The sequence below is a fragment of the Rattus rattus genome, chromosome 1, assembly GCF_011064425.1.
Source record: "Rattus rattus isolate New Zealand chromosome 1, Rrattus_CSIRO_v1, whole genome shotgun sequence".
Classification (NCBI taxonomy): Eukaryota; Metazoa; Chordata; class Mammalia; order Rodentia; family Muridae; genus Rattus; species Rattus rattus.
The window spans coordinates 91,057,834-91,069,572 of record NC_046154.1 but is presented as its reverse complement, the minus strand read 5'-3'; positions in this window follow the sequence as shown (position 1 = coordinate 91,069,572).

Sequence of the window (11,739 nt, the reverse complement as noted above, 5' to 3'; positions counted from 1 at the left end):
CATGTGTCTATATACATGACCTGTGTACCTGATGCCAATTGAGTTCTAATCCTGTAGAACGAGTTACAGATGGTTGTAAACGACCCTGTGGGTGCTGGGAACTGAACCTGAGTCTTCTGTAGGTACAATAAATACTCTTAATTGCTGTGTCATCTCTCCAGTATTGTTTCAATTTTAACATATGTGCTGCCAAACTGAAAACTTTTCACTTTGTCTTTCATCAAACTGGGATTGGTCAGCACTATAAACAAAAAGACTTCTCAGTACCTTCTTCAGATTCAAATGGGAAGATACGTCTAAAAGCAGCTACAAAAAAAATTTGTAGCTTCAAACTAACATCTGTTTATCTATATTCTGGTGTACAGCATGGGGTTTATTGAAAGAATGAATTAATGAATGAGTGGATGAGTTCCTAACCAACGGGTCTTCTATACCCTAGTGGGTGCTCCTTCTAAGGATCAGGTATCCCAGTAGAATTACCATTCAAAGGAAATTTGTGGAGATTCTGGAAGTTGAGTGTTTATAGGTGTAACCAGAGAAGTTTGCCCTCAAAGAATCAGCATTGGCCACTAGGTTTATCTTCCCATTTAAGAAGAGACTTTTCTCAGCCTCATTCCTGATTGGGGCTCTTTGGGCCCTCACTGTCTTTTAGGTTGATAAAGAACTCATTATTTTGCAACTAGTGGACTGTTGGGAGATATTTTTCGGGCAGGAGCTAAGCTCTAACTCTACATCAACTACAAGTCTTTACAAGGTAAGAACTGAAGACTCTTCCTGCATTTTTAATTCATGTTATCCATCACCTCATTTTGCACCAGAGCAATACTGCCACCTAACCTAGTGGCAAAATATGTGACTTCAAAAAACAGTCAAGCTGGGCAGGAGATGACTCAGCAGTTACAAGGACTGGCTGCTCTTCTAGAGGTTCTGAGTTTAATTCCCAGCATCCACAAGGTGGTTCATAACCCTGTGGGAGCTGATGCCTGTTGTGTTTTATAAAAAGGAGAGAAGGAATATGTTTGGTGGAGGTGCAGTCAAGTGTTGGGGAAGGAAGAGAGGAGGGGCCAAGCAGTCCCTTTTATAGTGAGTCAGGCACACCTGTTGCCAGGTAGCTGTGGGGCGGAGCCTAGACAAAATGCTAACATTGCCTTCTTTTGGCACACAGGTATACATGTTCTATGGGTACAGATAGAACACTCATATACATAAAACAAATAAATCTTAAAAAATAGTTAAATTACGTGAAATTTGGAGTCAGTGCATGTAACGTTGCTTTTCACATTGCTATGACAAAATACCGACAGAAGAATAGACTTCTACTGATTTCGGGTGGAGACTCCAGTAGGTTCAAGTACAGCTACAAACCATGTTATTAGAATCCTACTCCTAATGCACCCTGCTCTGGGATGCAACCTCTGAGAAATGCCTTAGGCTTCTGGCATCTGACACTTCCAAACTGGTAACTACAGTCAGACTTGTCCCTGAGCCTCACCCGTCTTCCTCCTACTTCCTGCTCATCTCCACCTGGCTATCTAAAAGACACCTCTTCCTTGATGTGACTCACAGAAATCATCTTCTATCTAAACCTGTTCTCTTCTTTTTCTAAATACTGGGCATTCCCACTCATTAATTACCCAAGCCACAGACCTAGGAGTCATTTGTAACTTCCTCCCAAGAACAGTCCTCTGTTGCAGGATATTTGATCACACTGCGAAACCCGAGATAGTGTTGTTTACTGGAAAAATCAGTTTCTAGTTGTGGTGTGGCTAACCATTAGCACACATCGTTAATCCTTATACCCAGAATATAGACACACCCTTAGTACACACCTTTAATCCCAAACAATAAAGGTAGAGTTAGTTTGTAGAAGCACCCATGTTAGAAAGTGATGTCTGAGTGACAAACAAAGAGATGAATCAGAGAAAGATTTGACAGAATAGGATATGTCCAGCTCTCAGGAGAAGGGAGGGAAAAGGAAGCTACTTAGAACAGCATAGAGAGAGAGCAAGAGAGAGAAAGGAGGCAGTTTTACTGGAAGACTTTTAAAGAGACAGGTTAAAAAGAGAATGAACTTGACATGAGTGAAGACAGAATGAGCCAGAGAATGAGAAGGGGCCAGAAGATTAGAACAGATCGCCAAAGTTAGTATAAGACCAAGCAGAGCAATTTAGGGGAGAGAGAGAGAGAGAGAGAGAGAGAGAGAGAGAGAGAGAGAGAGAGAGAGAGAGAAGCCAGATTGCCAGATCGAATCAGTCAGCTTGGAGAGCAGTTTGAGTCAGAACAGCTGAGTTGAATTGGCCCAAGCAAAGTTCAGAAAGAACTCAAAGGGTGAGCTATTCAGCATTAAGTTTCAGAGGCTAAAAACATTCTAAGCCTAGATTAGATTGTACGGAGGCAGTAAACCTCAGAAATGACAATTACATCAGGTGAATAAAATTACTTTAACAATCTTTTCCCCCAAGGTTTCCAATTCTGCTTTCTAAATCTCCTTAATTCTCTCTAGCCACTGTTTTGGTTCAGGCCAACACCATCTAGGATATGATAGGTTAAAAATAACCATAAATTCATCGCTGGTTCTTCCATTAGGGCTGGCAATTATACATTTTTTTTTCATTTGAATGTAGCAGAAGTAACATTGTGGAACTTCTGGGTTTAAGCCTCAACAGGACTTGGTTTCTCCTTTCATCATTTTGAACCGCTGCTGTTACATTGGGAAATCCTAGCCAGCTCACCTGGAAGGCACAACACATCCAACAGCCCCAAATGTCGAGCATGAGTGAGACTGTTTTATACTCTCAAGCTGTCACATGGTAGAAACCACAAGGAGAATGAGTCATCAGGTTGTCCAGGTGAGACGACCCAGTTTGCCAATCTTCTAAGTTAGGAGCACATAAGCACCTAACACTTTAAGCTGCTTGGTGGTCTGTTGGGCCCAGTAACCAGTGACCATCCAAGATAGAACCCGAATTCTTCATACGGTCTCTTAGGTTTTGTTTTTATCTCTTTATCCTCTCTGCACACCCATACTACGCAATTCAACACTATGAACTACTTACGTTAGCCGTTAACCTTGGAGTCTTTGCAAATCATTCTCATACTCTGTGACAGTACCATCCCTGGACAGGACCTAGAACCATAAAAAGAAAACATAAAGACCTCTGGGCATTATCTGTGATAGATCAACTGAGGTGGATTTCTAGATAGGATCCTGTCTGGGGTTATCCAGTACTCTCTGCTTGTTGACTGTGGACATAGTGTGATCAGCTGCCTCCTCCTTCTGCAGTCATGATAAACCATATCAGTTAGCTTCATGTTGTTGTGATAAAACACCAGGACTTAAAGCAACTAGAGAAGAAAAGGATTTATTTCAGCTTACACTTACAGTCATGAAGGGAAGTCAGGGAATCTGAAGGCAAGAACTATCCTTGCTCCCTCTGGCTTGCTCAGTTGGCTTTCTTATAGATGTGGCACCACCCATAGTGGGTTGGGTCCTCCCACATCCCATTCATTAAAAAAAGCAAAATACCACACGGGCTTGCCTACAGGCCAGTGAGGACAATCTCTCATTTGAGGTTTCCTCTTCCTGGAAAACTCTAGCTTATGTCAAGCTGACAAAAGCTTAAACAGCATGTAGATTATATCCCTCAAGCTGGAAGGAATATAATGTTGCTTTTGTTAAGTATGTTGTCCCAGAAATGTATAGAGTAACGAATGCATACCCCTCTACCCACTTTGACTGTAAATCATCAGCTTAGAGGCCACCTTCCTGTCTACCCTCAAGTTCCATTGAACCTCTCTTCTCCTCTTCCAGACCAGGCTAGTGGTCCTACTTTGTGCTTTCAAAGCTCTTGTCCTTTCCCCATAGTGGACATTTTCATTCCTCCTCCTTCCTTTTTGTTTTTATTTTGTGAGGCAGGGTCTCACTATATAGTCTATTCTAGCCTGGAATTTGCTCTGTAGACCTTGAACTATGTAGGCCTTGAACTCACAGAAATCTTTCTTAGATATTTAAAAGAGTTTAAAACTCTTTTAAAAGCAGGATCTCATGTATCTGAGTTTTTAGCCTTTGTATGTTGATGTCTATACGCAGGTCAGAGTTGGCACAAGTAAAGGCTATGCCTGTAATTAGACAGTAAAAAGTAAGGTGGGGAGAAAGTTTTTGTAAGGGGGGGAAGAAGAAGAAAAGAGAGAAGGATCAAGATGGAGGCAGAGAAGGACAGCCCAGATCCGTGTGGCCTTAAATGGAAGTAGTTTTGAATATTTTTTTTTTTTTTTGGTTCTTTTTTTCGGAGCTGGGGACCGAACCCAGGGCCTTGCGCTTCCTAGGCAAGCGCTCTACCACTGAGCTAAATCCCCAACCCCGAATATTTTTTAAGGAATGGATTTCTATAAGTGAATTTATCTTATCTAAGTGGGCAGTTTATATATTTATCAATTGGTTGTGAGTTTATTGTGGGTTGTGGATTGAAAATTTAGCATATAAATCTGATTGCTAAATTACAGTTTATTGAGTCTTGATTTTAATGGGTTGTTGGGAGTTTATACCATAACTATTAGGGGGTGGATGCTGGGAGTGCAAACAGCAGCGGCAGGAAGTTACGACTGCTGGGATCAGGGGGTAGATGCTGGGAATGTAAGCAGAGTCCACAGTAAGAGAGCCACAAGATAGGTGGTCTTTGTATGAAACTGGCATGGCAGTGACCCACCTTTGGAACTAGATGGGTAGAGAGATGGCTGCCAGGCTCAGAGAGTAGCCATCGGCAGTGTGAGATGGGATGGAGCTTAGTGGGTGAGACGCTTTGCTGACTGAGATGAAAATATCCCACAGATGCCACACAGCCCTACGGTGCCAGCACTAGTGCAGGATAAAAGAAACCATTTTTTAATAATTACCAAGCCTTGATCCTTTGACCCTCCTACCCCCATCTACCGAGTGCTGAGGTTACTGAAATGTACTACCCATACCTGGTTTTCTGTTTTGGGGGGGGGGATGGGACCCAAGACTTCAGACATGCTAGGCAAACTGAGCTATGTCTCCAGCCACTTGATGGTAAATAAATGTTGTTATATTTTTTTTTAGATTTATCTTACTTTATACGTATGGATATTTAGCCTGCAGGCATGTATGTATCTGCTACATCTCCCAGCACTAGGGTTATAGATGGTTACAAGCCACCCTATGGGTGCTGGGAACTGAAACAGAGTCCTTTGCTAGAGGAACAGGTACTCTTTTTAAAAAAAAAAAAAAAAAAAGATATATTTTATCTTTTTTAAAGAGTACACTGTAGCTGTCTTCAGACATACCAGAAGAGGGCATCAGATCTCATTACAGATAAGGTTGTGAGCCACCATGTGGTTGCTGGGATTTGAACTCTGGAAGAGCAGTCAGTGCTCTTAACCACTGAGCCACCTCTCCAGCCTTACTTGCTGAGCATTTCGATAAAAGAATGAAAGATGGAGTCTTGGTGAGAATTGGAATAGATGCTGGAATGCTGTCAGTCAGAAGCAGCATGATCTCATGCCCTCATTTCTTACCCCCCAACACCTATGTCACTAGTGCCTCTGACTCCACCTTTACACTTTACATAAATACAATCCCGGCTCTTGGGTCTTTATTGCCTGAGGTGTTTTGTTTTCTCTAGATGTGGCAGTTTGGTTGTGACCTTCCTATGGAGTGAACTGGTCATAAAAGCCCTCTAGGGAGGAGCTCTGGGCTCATCTGGTGTGCCCCAAGTGGAGAGGCCTCTTTCCCCAGGCCCTGACCTTGTCACGGGGACCTATGTGTGAGAGTTTGTTGGCACTGGCAGGCTGCCAAACCCTCTTAAAGGTGACAGTTGAAGCTGGTTGTTCTGTGAAAACATCACAGGAGGAACTCAAGCCATGATGTTGATAGCCTTGTCGTTACTCCCAGAATATGTTGGGTGACTTCCAGACAGACAACAACTCTGGATCAGAGTGTGGACAGTGTGGAGGGATGGGCACAGAGCCTTGCCAGGCAGATAGTGAAGGCCGATGTTACGGAGCACCAAGGAAGTGCTCCCTAAAATACTTTCCAAAATGTTTACTAAGAACAAGCTCAAGGGCATGGGGTAGAGCTCAGCGACAGAGTGAGCCTGACATACTCAGAACCTTAGTTCAGTCCCTTAAAACTGAAAAGAAGCCATGAACAGAAGCAAAGGGGTAGGTTGTAGAGCAGGATGTACACCTAACCTCAATTTGTACATTCAGCGCTCCTTCCTGTGTCATATGGAATGGCCTTAGAATTCTTTATCATGCTGTAGATATGTGTGTTGTAGGTTTGTGCACATGTAAATTGCATGTAAATTCATTGCTAAGGGGAAACAGATATCATAAGAAGTCTTGCACTGGGGGTTGGGGATTTAGCTCAGTGGTAGAGCGCTTGCCCTAGCAAGCACAAGGCCCCTGGGTTGGTCCCCAGCTCAAAAAAAAAGAACCAAAAAAAAAAAAAAAAAAAAAAAGAAAAAAAGAGAAGAAGTCTTGCACTGGACATGACGGTACATAATCCGAGCTGTAATCTGAGCTTGTTGGAGGATGAGGCAGGAGGATCACAAGTTTAAAAAGGCCAGCCTGGGCTAAAGTTTTTTTTTAAATTTGATTTATTTATTTTTATTTTAAAGATTTAATTTATTTTATGTGAGTACGCTGTTACTGTCTTTAGATACACCAGAAGAGGGCATCAGATCCTACTATAGATGGTTGTGAGCCACCATGTGGTTGTTGGGAATTGAACTCAGGACCCCTGGAAGAGCAGTCAGTGCTCTTAACTACTAAGCCATTTCTCCAGCTCCAGATTTATTTATTTTTGTAGTTAGTTTTTCTGTTTTTTGGGTTTTTGTTTTGTTTTGTTTTGTTTTGTTTTTGGAACAGGATTTCTCTGGGTATCCCTGGCTGTCTTGGAACTTGCTCTGTAGATCAAACTAAGAGATCTGTCTGCCTCTGCCTCCTGAGTGCTGGGATTAAGGGCATGTGCCACTAACACCCATTTTATTTAAGAGACTGAGGATATAGCTTAGTGACAGAGTATTTGTCTAGAATGTGTGAGATACTAAGTTCAGTCCCTAGTACTGAAGGAAAAAAAAAAAAAAACCGGAAATTTTCATTGTCCCTATGCCCCAAAGCCAGCTTCTCCCAAGGGTTCTCCTGGCTTGCTTTTCCCAGAGCCTTCTTAGGTCATCCCTCCTGGACCAGCACCACAGGCTCAAGTTCCTCCTGTTCAAGCTCACTGTCAAGCCAAGGGGTCTCCGAAATCAAAGGATTCATTAAGTAGTTAGAGGTCAGACCCCAAAGTAGCAGACCCTGGGAGGACACAACCCCGCAACCGCACGCAGCAGAACCAGGTGACACTGAACAGTCTGTTCTACACAGTAGCTAAGAGTGAGTCGGAGGGCTTAAGTTCTTATTGGATCCGCTTCGGCTGTGTGGAAGAGACATAGAGAGAGCAGTTTTTGTTCTTGGCCTCGTTTGGAATCTAATCAACCTCTTCATCTCCCTTCCCCCTCTGTTGTCCAACACTTGAAATTAAATTTTGGTCACTTTCCCCTTGTATTACATAACGTTTAATTGATCAAGATAGGGCCTTGCCAGGTTGCTTGTGTTGGATTGGAACCCACCCCCGTGGCCCAGACAGGCCTCGAATTTGGAATCTTCCTCAGCTCGCACCAGGGACCTGTGCCACCAGGCCCAGCAACTTTGAGTCTTTTCCATGGCTCTTAGTGTGGACTTACATTTGTCTATGGAGATGACTTCATTCCTCTTGACCGTTGGAACTCCAATGTCTTAAACAGGGCAGGTCCACAGGTAGTTAACCCAATAAATCTGTTGAATGACTGTGTGGTGACAATGGTATCCTTTCTTCTCTGGTTCCACAGCATTCCCTGCCTTTATGAGCCCTCAAGTTCAAGTGCCACCCACCTCAAGCCCTCCAAGGCCCCGGAAATCTCTGCCACCGAGTAGTTTTCAGTTTGTTTTTTTTTTTTTTTTAATCACCACAGAAAGAAATAGGGTCCCCACTTTCTCCTAACATATAGCCCAAAGATTAAATTACTATACATTTATGTACATGATCTGATTGGTTTTAATTAACAGTTCTAGAACAGGACAAAAATCCCACTTTATAAAATGAATGGACTGAGTAGAAGAGGTTAGCCCTGAGGATTACAGAAAGCAGAAATAGAATCATCTCAAAGTTGCTTTCTCTGTAGAGTCAGTACAGAGGGGGAATTCCTACTTAACTGAGCTAAATCTGGTTTGTTTGGTTAATAATCAATCTCTCTCTCTCTCTCTCTCTCTCTCTCTCTCTCTCTGTCACATGATCTCTTCTTCTCCCCCTTGTCGATTGTTTTCTGGGAAGTTCCAGACAAGTTTGTTTCAGTTTGAGAGTGAACTTGAGCTAAAGTGATTCCATTTTGATTTCCGTTTGGGTCTGTTTGGGTCCTGTATGGAAGCTAGTCCAAATGATGGTCTCTCACAGTACATAACCGAGAGGCAACAAACTTTACTATGCTCATATTCTTCCCTTCCTCCTTCCTCCTTCCTTGACTTGTTAGCCCTGCCTAATAAAAGAGTTGCTGCTGCCTAAAGCCTCTTTTAGTTCAGAGGGTTCATTTGGGTCCTAATCATGGCTCGACTGCTAAAAACACAGATTCTTGGTTCTACCACAGACTTTGTGATTTGCCTCCTGTTAGAAATTCATCTCTCACTGCCCCATTTCCTATCCCCACAGTGATTCCAAACCTGCCTAAAGTCTGGGAATTTTTGGGTGTGGTAGGCCTGGTGTCTTGCAGAGCCCACTGCACTTCCCAGGGGAGAGGGGTGATTTGTAACATCTCCCTCTCTTCCTTGTTCAAGAACAATCATCACCCAAGGTTTCTCAGTTCCGCCTCCTGTTTGTCCTAAAAACAAAAGCCTGTCTGTATCTCTCTAGCTACCAACTTAGTTCAGGTCAACATCATCTGGAGGGTAACATGCTAACCCTGACCTCAGAAAGTTTGTGTGGTCTTCCCTTATGGTTGGCAGTGAGACAGAAGAACCCAGCTTTCTAAACATAAATCCACTCACCACTTAGCTATCTGCATGTGCTTGTAAATCTGCCCAGAAGTCCCTCTGTCTGGTGGCCTACCTGTAGCTTTGTAGGGGCCTCTCAAGGGCATTCCCAGTGAAGGTGTGCAGTTTCCCTCAAGGGCCTCATGGAGTACCTTTCTCTGTCTCCCATGGCTTCTTCTTTTGAACAGTAGCAAAAACAAAAAAATCTAACTACAGTTCCTATTTACTGTATCTATTTACCTGTCTCCATCTCTATTTCAAAGGAGGATGAATACTTTGAAGTATCTGCCCTGGAATGCACAGGACCACATTTTTTTTTAAAAAAATAACTTTTACCTATTTATTTTTAAGATTTATTTTTTAATTATGAGTTTCCACATGGGCATGCGCTTATGAGTACAGGTGATTATTGAGGTCACTGGATCCCCTAGAGCTGGAATTATATGTAGTTGTATGTTGAGAACAGAACTCAGGTCCTCCACAAGAACAGAATGCATTGTTAACTACTGAACCATCTCTCCGGCTTGTTACACCAGTTTTTTCTTTCCTTTTCCTTTTATTTATTGATTTATTTTTTTAGTACCAGGACCACAGTACCCATCCCTCCAAGAACCTCATATCTTTTGCATTTTGAAACTTGCTATGAGTACATTTCAGGTCCTCATGTGTAATAAAGGCATTTCTCATGCCTCGTATGTGTTAAACCCCCAAACTAAGCACTTCACCGACAAGACTGCATTTAATTCTTGAGGCAGGCCTCTAAATACTATTACTACTTTACTGTATTGAGGAGAAAAGGGAAACCAGAAGAACCAGGCAATCTGACCAAGACCTACAGCCAGGAGCTGTATAACCAATAGCCCTGCATTCCTGTGTTCCCCCCTAGTCACTTGGTATATAGTATTTGTGTGTTTGAGTGGCCTGTGTCCATACTGGAAGGATGACTCCACTCAGTACAACTCTGAGTGGAAGTCTGGGGTTAAGCCAGGACTACAAAGGAAACATTTTATCCTCTTTATGTAGTACTAGCTTTGAGGCTTTTCAGCATAGAGATGTGCAAGCCCCCAAAAGGCCCACTTTGGGCTAGGAGCAGTTTTCCCCACCTGTCAGGGATACGGAGCTGCATGCCCTGCAGAAGGCTCCCTCTGGGTTTACTTTGATTCGCCCTCAAAGAGGCAGAGGGAGCCTCTGAAGTAGGTTGTTCTTGGAATGGATATTTTGGATTTTTAAATCCTTTCCATGCTTCTTTGCATATTCCATTGTCTTCAAAATAGATGTTCGTTACTTTTTCCTCAATGTTAATTTAAAAAAAGGAAAATCCCAAGTAATCAAATTCAGGAAATTTGAATGCAAATACAGTACTTGGAAAAATCAGCCTTTCAATGCGTCTCAATATGTTGTAACTTAAAAATTACTCATCCAGGTAACCTGAAGTTAAACGGCTTGGATTTTGGTATCATTGCCACCAATCAGCAACTGAGACTTCAAGTTACTTAATTTCCAAAAAAAATAGTAATCAGGGATAGGGCTGCTCAGAGGGCAAAGGTACTTGCTGCAGAGTCCGGTGACCTAGGTCCAATTTCCAGAGCCCACATGTTGGAAGTGAACCCACATGTCCTCTGGTTTACAAATGCACTGTGGTACATACACTTCCAAATATTCTCTATTCTCTCTCTCTCTCTCTCTCTCTCTCTCTCTCTCTCTCTCTCTCTGAATAGATGTGGTAAAAAAAAAAAAGTGTCATAATCGTGCTTTTTCTTTTGCCGTTAGCAGTAAGCAGCTGCTGTGTGCCTGACACTGTTCATACTTTCCTGATTTTTTGCTTTGTTTTGTTTTAAGATTGTCTCCTTCTGTAGTTCTGGCTGGCCTGGAACTTGCTACATAAACCAGGCTACCTCTAACTGACAGAAATCCGTTTGCTTCTGCCTCTTGAGTGCTCAGACTAAAGGCATATGCCACCACTTACAGCTTGTATTTTGATTTTTTAAAAAAGATTATTTTATGTATAGAAGTATACTCTAGCTGTCTTCAGACACCAGAAAAGGGCACCAGAACCCATTACAGATGGTTGTGAGCCACCATGTGGTTGCTGGGAATTGAACTCAGGACCTCTGGAAGAGCAGTCAGTGCTCTTAACTACTGACCCATCTCTCCAGCCCTTGTATTTTGATTTTATGTGTCTTTAAGACAAAGTCTTATGTAGCCCAGGCAGGACTCAAACTTTGAATGCTTGAACTCCTGATCTTCCCACATCCATCTCCCAAATGCTGGGCTTATGGATTTGTGTCACCATAACTGACTCATTTTATGTGCTTTCATTTATCTACTCTTCAACCCAAGTATGTGAGGGAGATCGTCTCAATCCCCTTTAACAGTCAATCACAGCTGAGAGATGAGTCTGTATTTTAGACGAATGTCTAAAGCTGCCTCTCAAACATGCTGTTAAATAATGCACTTAGCAAAGAAATCCGACACTTCTAACTGCTCACTAAAGATTCATAATAGCCACTAGAATGTCAGTTGTCAGTTGTTTAAAAAACTCTCACAACACAACTTGAAACAAAGAATCACAGCCTACTGATGCAGGCGGGACCAGTGTGGCGTGGGTCAGCGCGCGGGCGCAGCCTGGGAGGGGCGAAGCCAGAGAAGGCGGGGCCTGGAAAAACCACGCCCCCG